The sequence below is a fragment of the Macrobrachium nipponense genome, chromosome 2, assembly GCF_015104395.2.
Source record: "Macrobrachium nipponense isolate FS-2020 chromosome 2, ASM1510439v2, whole genome shotgun sequence".
NCBI classification, from domain to species: Eukaryota; Metazoa; Arthropoda; class Malacostraca; order Decapoda; family Palaemonidae; genus Macrobrachium; species Macrobrachium nipponense.
The window spans coordinates 166,553,770-166,563,769 of NC_087201.1; positions in this window are offsets into that span (position 1 = coordinate 166,553,770).

Genomic DNA, 10,000 nt, shown 5'->3' on the forward strand with positions numbered 1-10,000 from the left:
CTCTGTAAGGGTAGAAAGATAACTTCAATAGTCTCTGTACAGGCAGGGTAACTTGAAATGTCTCTGTAAGGGTTGAAAGATAACTTGAACAGTCAGGAAGATAATATGATTGGCCTCTGTACTCAACCTACAAAATGTCCTTCAATATCCAATTCGCTCTACCTCGGAATTGATATATTTTCATATATGTTAATCAAAGGGGAATTTTTTTAGCTGATAATAATTTCGTCCTCTCGTGGATTCGAACCCGCGCACAGAGGAGATATCAGGACTCCAGTGATTTCTCATCTGTGCGTTGGTTCGAATCCACGAGAGGACGAAATTATAACTATCAACTGAAAAACTCCTCTTCAATTAACATATATGAAAATATATTAATTCCGAGGTAGAGCGAATTGGATATTAAAGGACATAAGAAGCTTAATGCAAACATAGTGTAATAGATATACTATATATATATATATATATATATAGTATATATATATATATATATATATATATATATATATATATATATATATCTCGTGAGTGAGTACCTTATATAATAATAAACTAATCTCTGAAGCTTCGACATAGCCTCTTTCGGACTCAGTTTCAAATTAAAAAATGAAAGGAAAATATAACAAAGTGTTGACAAGAATATGTTTTAGTCTCAACTTACTACAGAGATCATGACAGCTCAATTATCTCCATGGCGCTGGTAGGGTCCAATATTATTGCCTCAAGCGTCGTGTTCATTCTCTGAAATACCAGATTGATAGGTGGCCGACCTCAACAGCCATTTGCTAAAAAAATAAAATAAAATAGAAAAAAAAATTTAATATTTACAATTCCCCTAATTCCTCCTCCTCCTCTCTCTCTCTCTCTCTCTCTCTCTCTCTCTCTCTCTCCAAACGACGAACCAGCTAAGGAGAAACAAAAGCGTTTGCAGTTTTGTGTGAATCGGCGGTAATAGAACACCGGCATTTTATTGCAACTAGGCTTTTTATCAAGACAAAGGAAAGAAATGGTGTCCCATTATTTTGATAGTGTGCTTGTCAGCCTGGGATTAAATTGAGACTTTTTTAATTTATTTTTTCTTTTTTTATTTTACAGCTCTGTTTTTTCATTTTTTAAGATTTTTTTATTACATCCTGTATTTTGCTCACAGCCACTGGGGTTTGAGACTGAATTCGTTTACTGTGGTAGGTTATGATTTGATTTTAGTTATAGGAGCGCGCACGAACACACACACACACTTAAATAAACTGCAACTTCAATTATACCCTAATTAAAAATTCAAAGACGTGAACACGTTACGGAGCTTATAGCTATAAAACTATAGTTATAAAACTGAGCTTCAAACAGGAAAAAGAAAATAACCTCCCCTACATAATTCAGATAACCTTTCACAATATCTCATCATATTTTCGGCCAAGTATTTCAGGGGATAAATTACGTGAGCTGATGCTTAACTGGATTTCCTAGCTTAGTTAAAAAGTTCTATCTATCAAATGACGAGTCATATTAAAATTTATTTGATTAACAGAGACTTTAGAAGACTTAGTTCCCCATAATGAGGTTTTTACAAAACTCATCTTTATTCAAAGTCTGAGAAATGAAATTGTATTGTAATTATTTATTCATCTCATTTCATAGAAGAAAAACATTTAAAGGTTTCTAGCGAGTTAAACAGAGCTTTATGAATACATTTTTCTTCGAGAAATTATAATGCCATAATTCACAAGAAAATTGTTAAGCAGCGCTCTATCAATTAATTTTTCATAGAGAATTTATTATTCAATAATTCACAAAATAAATATCGATATTCGTCACATTTGTCTTTTTTATGTTTTTTTTTTTATTTTCATCGACTTCTGATTATCTTATTATAATAAAATTATGGTTAAACCATCACTGTAAATTGACCTTTACATCGAATGTGATATGCAAAATAGTTCTGATTTGCACATGATTATTAATATTATTATTATTATTATTATTATTATTATTATTATTATTATTATTATTATTATTATTATTATTATTATTATTATTATTGGTATCACAGTCATGCTTTTTCGACTGGGTGGTTTTAATAGTGTGATTCCGGGTTGCATCCTGCCTCTTTATTTGGAGTATTATTATTATTATTATTATTATTATTATTATTATTATTATTATTATTATTATTATTATTATAAAGTAGATGAACCCTATTTAAATGTAACAAGCCCACCACAGGGGCCACTAACTTGAAATTCAAGCTTCCAAAGAATATTAAGGTATTTATTTGAAAGAAGTAACAGAAGGTGATTGGAAATAAAGAAAGAAGTGATCACTTATTAACAAAGAAAAAACAAATGAAATTAATAAAGAAATAGATAGGAATGCAAGTAAATTATTATAATATACAGGGAGTGAAGGGTAAATTAACTGTTTTGGATACCAAATGAAACAATACCTGAAATGATAATAATAATAATAATAATAATAATAATAATAATAATAATAATAATAATAATAACAATGATAATAATGTAACAGGGATGAGCTTATCCTTACAAGAGAATTTACTGACCTTATTAGCGTGGAAATTAGTTCACTCAGTGCCTTAATCTCACCCAGGCAAGAACTAAAAAAAAATAGAAAGAAGAAGAAAGGATACAAGAGATGGACTTTTTTTAAATGATGTAAGATTCTGAATTGTCAAAAAGTAAAAGTACATTGCTAAGGTTAAAGGATACATGCTACTCTTTTGGAATAGTGTAGGATTTCAAAAAAGAAATGTCGCGATGAGCCATCCGAGACTGTATATATGACAGAGATATGGTATTTATTATTATTATTATTATTATTATTATTATTATTATTATTATTATTATTATTATTATTATTATTATTTCGTAGATAAAAACTATTCACGTGGAACAAGGGACCATTGACCTGACTTGAAATTCAAGCTTTTGAAGAATGTGGTTTCAACCTCACCCTGCAGACCCCACACTGCGGCTGTAACTGATCACAATATAGAACCAGTGATTTTTTTCATCTTCCTTGATGAGGCGCAAACTCACGATATCTGAGCGGCATGTCACAGCTCTAGCGACAATACCTAGCGGGAACATCTATGGGTAGACTTTATGTAGTAAGTTTAATTCAGAATTAAATTTTCCCATGACTCACCGGAGTGGTGTCTAGAATAATACCAGCAGAAAAGGCTATAGAGAAGCTGTAAAGGATTATGCGTCGAAGGAGCCACTTTGAGGTGGAAAGGTAAACAAAAAACGAGGTGATGAAAGCATCGTTGATTAGATAGATCGACTTCCTGCCTTAAAAAGTGATCAAATGAATAACAAGCGGTCCTCGAATATAAGGATTGACAAGAACAGGTTGGCTGATAAGAAAGGGAAGATCACTGCGTCGGAATAAAGAGACTAATCCCTTGAAAACGGGTTTAACAGCTAGAGCAGTTTCTTCAAATCAATCCTCAAGAAATGTCAAAGGTTCCACAACCCCAACCCTCTTGAAAAAAAAATATGGAATGAGGAGGTCAAAGCTCTTCCTAATCTTGGAGGAAATGTACAGCGCGGGAGAATAAAGAAAGCCATGAAGAGACTGGATTAAAACCCTGGAAGCTCCCCATTTCTGCTTGCTTTCAAGCGCAGATGGAAGAGAAGAGGAAAGGTTAACTCGATTCCAAGAAGCGAAGTCGGAAGAGGTGCATTCGGATGAATTATTGAAAGAAAGAGAAACAGCTGCGATTTACGCCATTATTAATCTCTTATGCCGGAGGATTGTTCGATTGTTTCCTGGACCTTTACAGAAAAAAATTTGGCAATTGTCTGTTTCAAAAAATACGCGTATTTTTATTCATTTGGCTGAAGAGGACCGTTGTGAGAATAGTCGAAAGCTCACCGTTTTTGGTCCACAAAACCTAAATTTCATAATCAATCAATCAATAAACTTAACAATTTTCGTATTTGGAGAAATACAGTCAATCATATACATTACTGTGACGTTTAACTTATGACGAACGCCATTGCATAGGAAGAAATAATGGATCACGAATCTGTAAAATAGAAGACATTATACAACCGACAATGAAGGTGAAAAGCTAATAGTGAAAAAAAAATACATTTTTATTTTTACAGCCGAGAGAAATGAGTGATTCCCCAGATCAGAAGGTTTGACTGATAATGCTTTAAAGAGAGGTTGTGTCCTGTGCTTTAAAGAAATGAAAAGAATTTTGAATGAATTCTCTCAGTTCTCACAGAAAGGAGGCCTAAAGTAGGTCACACAGGTAAAGGTGGTCCTAAATTTAGGCTTCCTTAAGCAAATTGGTTACCAGGGAAAATAATTTTAAAGTGCTCTTTACAATATAAACTACGTGTGAAGGTAAGAAATGGCGTTTATTTAAAAAAGGAATTCACTACCGTCGCCTTAATGGTATATACATTAGAAGGTAAGATACGGCCAGTATTAAAACAAAATTTCGACCTTCGTAACAGTGCTTTATGTACGCCTTGGTCCTCATATTTTCCTCTGCAGGGGGGGGGGGGGGGGGGGGGGCGAATAACGAGGCCGAATCCCATTTCCATATTAGGCCATTAGAGGAATTCGACTCCTTAAAACCCGATATGACCTGAGAAATGGCATTGTATGTAGATCAGAGGATTAGGTTACATTTTTTGGGAATTTCTCTTTGGAAATTCAAAATTTCAGGCGAAGATGGAATGCGTCACTAAACTAATGCTATTCTCATTGCTTGTTGATATATTTTTTTATGTATTTATTAATTTATTCGTTTATTTTATTTTCCTTTTTTATAAGTAAGATCTCTTCTTTCTGTATTTTTCCTTCAACTTTTCTTACTTATTGATGAGCACTATATCATTAGCAAGCTTGAATTTCAAGTCAATGGCCCCTTTGATGGGATTTTTTCTATGGGAATAGGGTTCATCTTCTAAATAATAATAAGTGAACATAAGTCATGCATTAATTTGACAGCTCCCAACCATCACAGAACTCTTGGCTGCAACGTTTACAAGCCACTCTCTAAGATTCTGAAAAAAAATCATTTCGCTATATTAGAAGTTCCTTGAATCTAGAGCAACTTGGTGTTCGTGTTTGTTTATGATGTAATGTGGTAACACTCAATATCACTCAAATTCATCTTTGACAATTGACAGATTTCTAGACTTGTTCAAATTAATCATAGCGTTTATATTTATTTGGTAAAGCATAGGGTTTTTCAACGCCTTTTTATGATTTCATTTCATTGACTATATATATATATATATATATATATATATATATATATATATATATATGTATCACGATTTCTTCAAATTTCTTTGAATTTGGAGCACAAGTCTTTGTAGTTACAAGCGCATCCGAAAAAGAGCAAAGAATTTGAGAAGTTACGAGGGCATTGTGGTGGGCTATTACAATTGCACGTATATTTGGTATAAATGACTTGTAGATTCTAAATGTATGTATATATATATATAATATATATATATATATATATATATATATATATATATATATATATATATATATGCATATATATGTATGTGTGTGTCTGTAAAAAGAGAGAGAGAGAGAGAGAGAGAGAGAGAGAGAGAGAGAGGCAGGGCTTTGGAAACAGGGTCCAGTCTCATCACGGGAGCCAAGGTTGACGTCAATGTTCTTCGCCCTTGTTGTTTGGTAGTGGCATTCTTTGTTATGAAATTCAGTAAAAACAAAGGCTGCACAGGAAAGGGAATAAGAACGAAAAGACGAAACGGAAGAAAGAATCGCCAATTATCCACGTTGCTGCATTGCAGGCTTGCAATAACATCTGCCATAATTTGCAAGAGCTGTATGAAGCTGGTCTCTTAAGTGTTGCCAATAAAAGGAGAGCAGGAAAGGTTATAGTAGAGAAACCTTGAAAGAATATATATACACACACACACACACACACACACACACACAATATATATATATATATATATATATATATATATATTTATTTATTTATTAATTTGTAGATTTATTATTATTTTATAAGAAATTATCCCTCTTTCTGTATCACCTCTTACATTCTGTTAAGCCTTACAAATGAACACAATGTTCTTTGGAAGCTTGAATTTCAAGTCACTGACCTTTGTGATGGTTTGTTCCATATGATACGGTTCATCTTAATAATAATAATAATAATAATAAGAAGAAGAAGAAGAAGAAGAAGAAGAAGAAGAAAAAGAAGAAGAAGAAGAAGAAGAAGAAGAGGGAATAATAATAATAATAATAATAATAATAATATAATAATAATAATAATAATAATATGTTGGAAACAGACCTCCTTTCAAACATGTTTTATTGAAAATAATGACAGAATTTACATAATCTATTTTATACAAAAATTTCTCTCATTTGAGAGAATTTTGTATAAAATCACTTCTGTAAATTCTGCCATTATTTTCAATAATAATAATAATAATAATAATAATAATAATAATAATAATAATAATAATAATAATAATAATAAACGTTTCTTTGAGCTGCAGAGAGAAGGCGAGTTCGTGTTAGTTGGAAGAGAGAGAGAGAGAGAGAGAGAGAGAGAGAGAGAGAGAGAGAGAGAGAGAGAGAGAGAGAGGGAGAGAATAAATAAACGTCCATTAAAACTTACATCAAACATCAAACGATGCGTAAACATCCAGCAGAACTTAATACGTAAAGGGAACACGTTTAAAACTCACATCGCAGTTGTAAATTATTCCCACGCAGAGTATTTTATGAGTAAACTTTAAACTTGGTATCCGACTGAGCCTTGGTTTCACAATGGGAATTCAATCATCCGTTTCCCGTCGTGTTGGCGTGTTCTGATAGCTCTCTCTCTCTCTCTCTCTCTCTCTCTCTCTCTCTCTCTCTCTCTCTCTCTCTCTCTCATAAGTTTGTGGAAGTTATTTTATCAATCTTTAGGAATATATTTTCCGTCTCAATAATTAGTTTTAGATGTTTCGAGAAGTGCTCAGCAATAGGTATTAGAGATATATATATATATATATATATATATATATATATATATATATATATATATATATATATATATATATATATATATATATATATATATATATATATATATATCTATATATATATATATATAATATATACATATACTGTTCACCACTTAATACCTTGTAAGGATCTTCCATAGGAGGCACCTCTAGGTTCCTCTCCTTAGTGTTTCAGGCCCTCCTCAGGCAAGCTTCCCACCAGGGAAGCAACCTCTGAGGATGACCTTCCCCCTGTCAAGGATGTCCTCAAGGTATGGCTTCCCTAGGACGCCTTTGGGTCCTTCACCCTTGTGGTTCATGCCCTCCTCAGGCACCGCTTCCCCATCCTTTAAGGAAGCACTAATGAGGAGGATCTTCCCCTGGAGACTGAAGGATTTCATGACGGAGGAAAGTCCTCCGAGTCCTTTTGGATTCTTATGATTTTATTTTTGGATTTCTGTTGGATCCGTTGATCGAATTACGCCAATGATTCATCTTGAAAAACAAAACCAAATTTCACGAAATCGAGTACCAAATTGCTATATCTTTTCATCGATCTATGATTCGTGAAATTTATATCGGAATGCAATACCTATCGCTTCCTGGTTCCGGGAAATGCAAAAGTGTAAAAGAGCCTCGCTTTATTGGCAGGCGACCGTGAACCCATTGCATTAAATTCGGGGTGACATAGTGTCTTGGGTTCGAAATTGTTTGGAGAGCAGCGAAATCTATTGCACCTTTTGTCTTTGTCTGCATCTTTATATGAACGTTCAGCAACGTATATATAATTCTTTCGAGAATGCACCAAATATCGTATGATGACTCGGAATGATTTTTAATATAACCAGATGCTTGATTATTATTATTTATTTATTTATTTATTTACTTCTTTTTACTTTTTACAGTCATCCAATTCAACTGCGTGGTATTTATTGTGTGGGGTTCCAGGTCGCATCCTGCCTCCTTAGGAGTCCATCTCTCTTCTTACTATGTGCACTGTTTCTAGGAGCACACTCTTCTGCAAGAGTCCTAGGGCTACTTCAGCATCTAATCTTTCCAGGTTCCTTTTCAGGGATCTAGGGATCGTGCCTAGTGTCCTTATGCTTATGGGTGCAATTTTCACTGGCATATCCCATATCCTTCTTATTTCTATTTTCAGGTCTTGATACTTACAATTTTTTTCTCTCTCTTTCTCATCTACTCTAGTGTCCCATGGTATTGCGACATCAATGAGTGATTATTATTATTATTATTATTATTATTATTATTATTATTATTATTATTATTATTATTAAGATGAACCTTATTTATACGGAAAAACGGCACTACAGGGGCCACTGACTTTCTCATCTACTCAGGTGTCCCATGGTATTGCAACATCAATGAGTGATACTTTCTTCTTGGTTCTGTCAATCAACGTCACGTCTGGTCTATTGGCACCGTATCTGTCCTATTATTATTATTATTATTATTATTATTATTATTATTATTATTATTATTATTATTATTATTATTATTATTATTCAGATGACAAAACCTATTCAAATGGAACAATCCCATCCATGGTCTATTTACTTTGAATTGAAGCTTCCAAAGAATATGGTGTTCATTTGAAAGAAGGAACAGAAGGTAATGGGAAATATAGAAAGAAGAGATTAGGTTTTAGAAAATAAGACGTAAATTAACACATTGATAAATAATAAAAAAATTTCAGTAAATTATTAAATACAAAGAGGACTTGTTTTAAGGTCGAAATGCGTTGTATTTTCGTTAGAACTTTTGAGTTTTTAGGTTCCAACTACACAACATCCTCAGTGAGGTTCATTTTCAGCTACGAAGATAAGTTATTCCCCAAAGGCAAAAAATTATTATAAGCTTGTTCGTCCGCATCGCCCATAAACGTATAACCTTATTCATTAATAATTGCAATTGATATTTTTCACGCCGTGTTTGTTTTGGTTAAATCTGACAGTCGGCGTCACCCAGGCAGATTCATAATAGTAAGAAGGTTACATAGTATCCAGTTACTATAGTAGATTCATTCAACCGTGCATTTGATGTCTAGGCCAGTCCCTTACGACGCTGTCGATTGGCTGTTGATAAGCCAATCAGTCTCTCTCGAGAGTTCACATAGGCGTTAGGTATGATCCCCATCCCCTGAGCGATACGTCTTTCAGGAGAGCTGCAACATACATCTTGCCTATGTGAACTCTCGAGAGAGACTGAGTTTCCAGCCGTGTGATTAGCCTATCAACAGCCAATTAGGAGCGTCGTAAGGGACTGGCCTAGACATCAAATGCACGGTTGATGTGAACGTACTATAGGACAAAATAATGGCTATATAAAGTGACATCTCTCTCTCTCTCTCTCTCTCTCTCTCTCTCTCTCTCTCTCTCTCTCTTAAATTCCCCGTAAGCCAGTATTCTCCTGAACTCCCCAACTCCTGGTAATCATTAAATTTCCATCTACTTTTTTTTTTACCTTTTATCTCCTAAATACCTGTTCAAGGTTTTGTAAGACTTTTCTTATCTATCACTTAATCTAAGTCTAAAAATAAAAATTATTTCCCTCATTAACTCTGTAGCCGTTTTCTAAGGACGAGAAAAATGTTGAATCTCTTAGAGGATTCATGCTCAATTATACTTTTATGGCCACACCATTGTTTCCACAAGAGGAAATATAATTTCTTTTTATCATTCTGCTTCGTGTTTTCGGTTCGTCTGGAATGTTCTTCTTCTTTGTGTTGGGTTTAAGTTTACGCAAACTGTCTTTTTTTTCTTTTTTTTTTTAGTATACTACCTTACACACTTACTGTAGTTACATTTAATATGTATTTTAACTTACACATGTGCACGACAATACGTACATGCAAACAGGACATACGTTCATACACATACATACATGTACATATACACACACATATATGTATGTGTGTATGAATGTAAGTCCTGTATGCATGTACGTTTGCCATGTACATA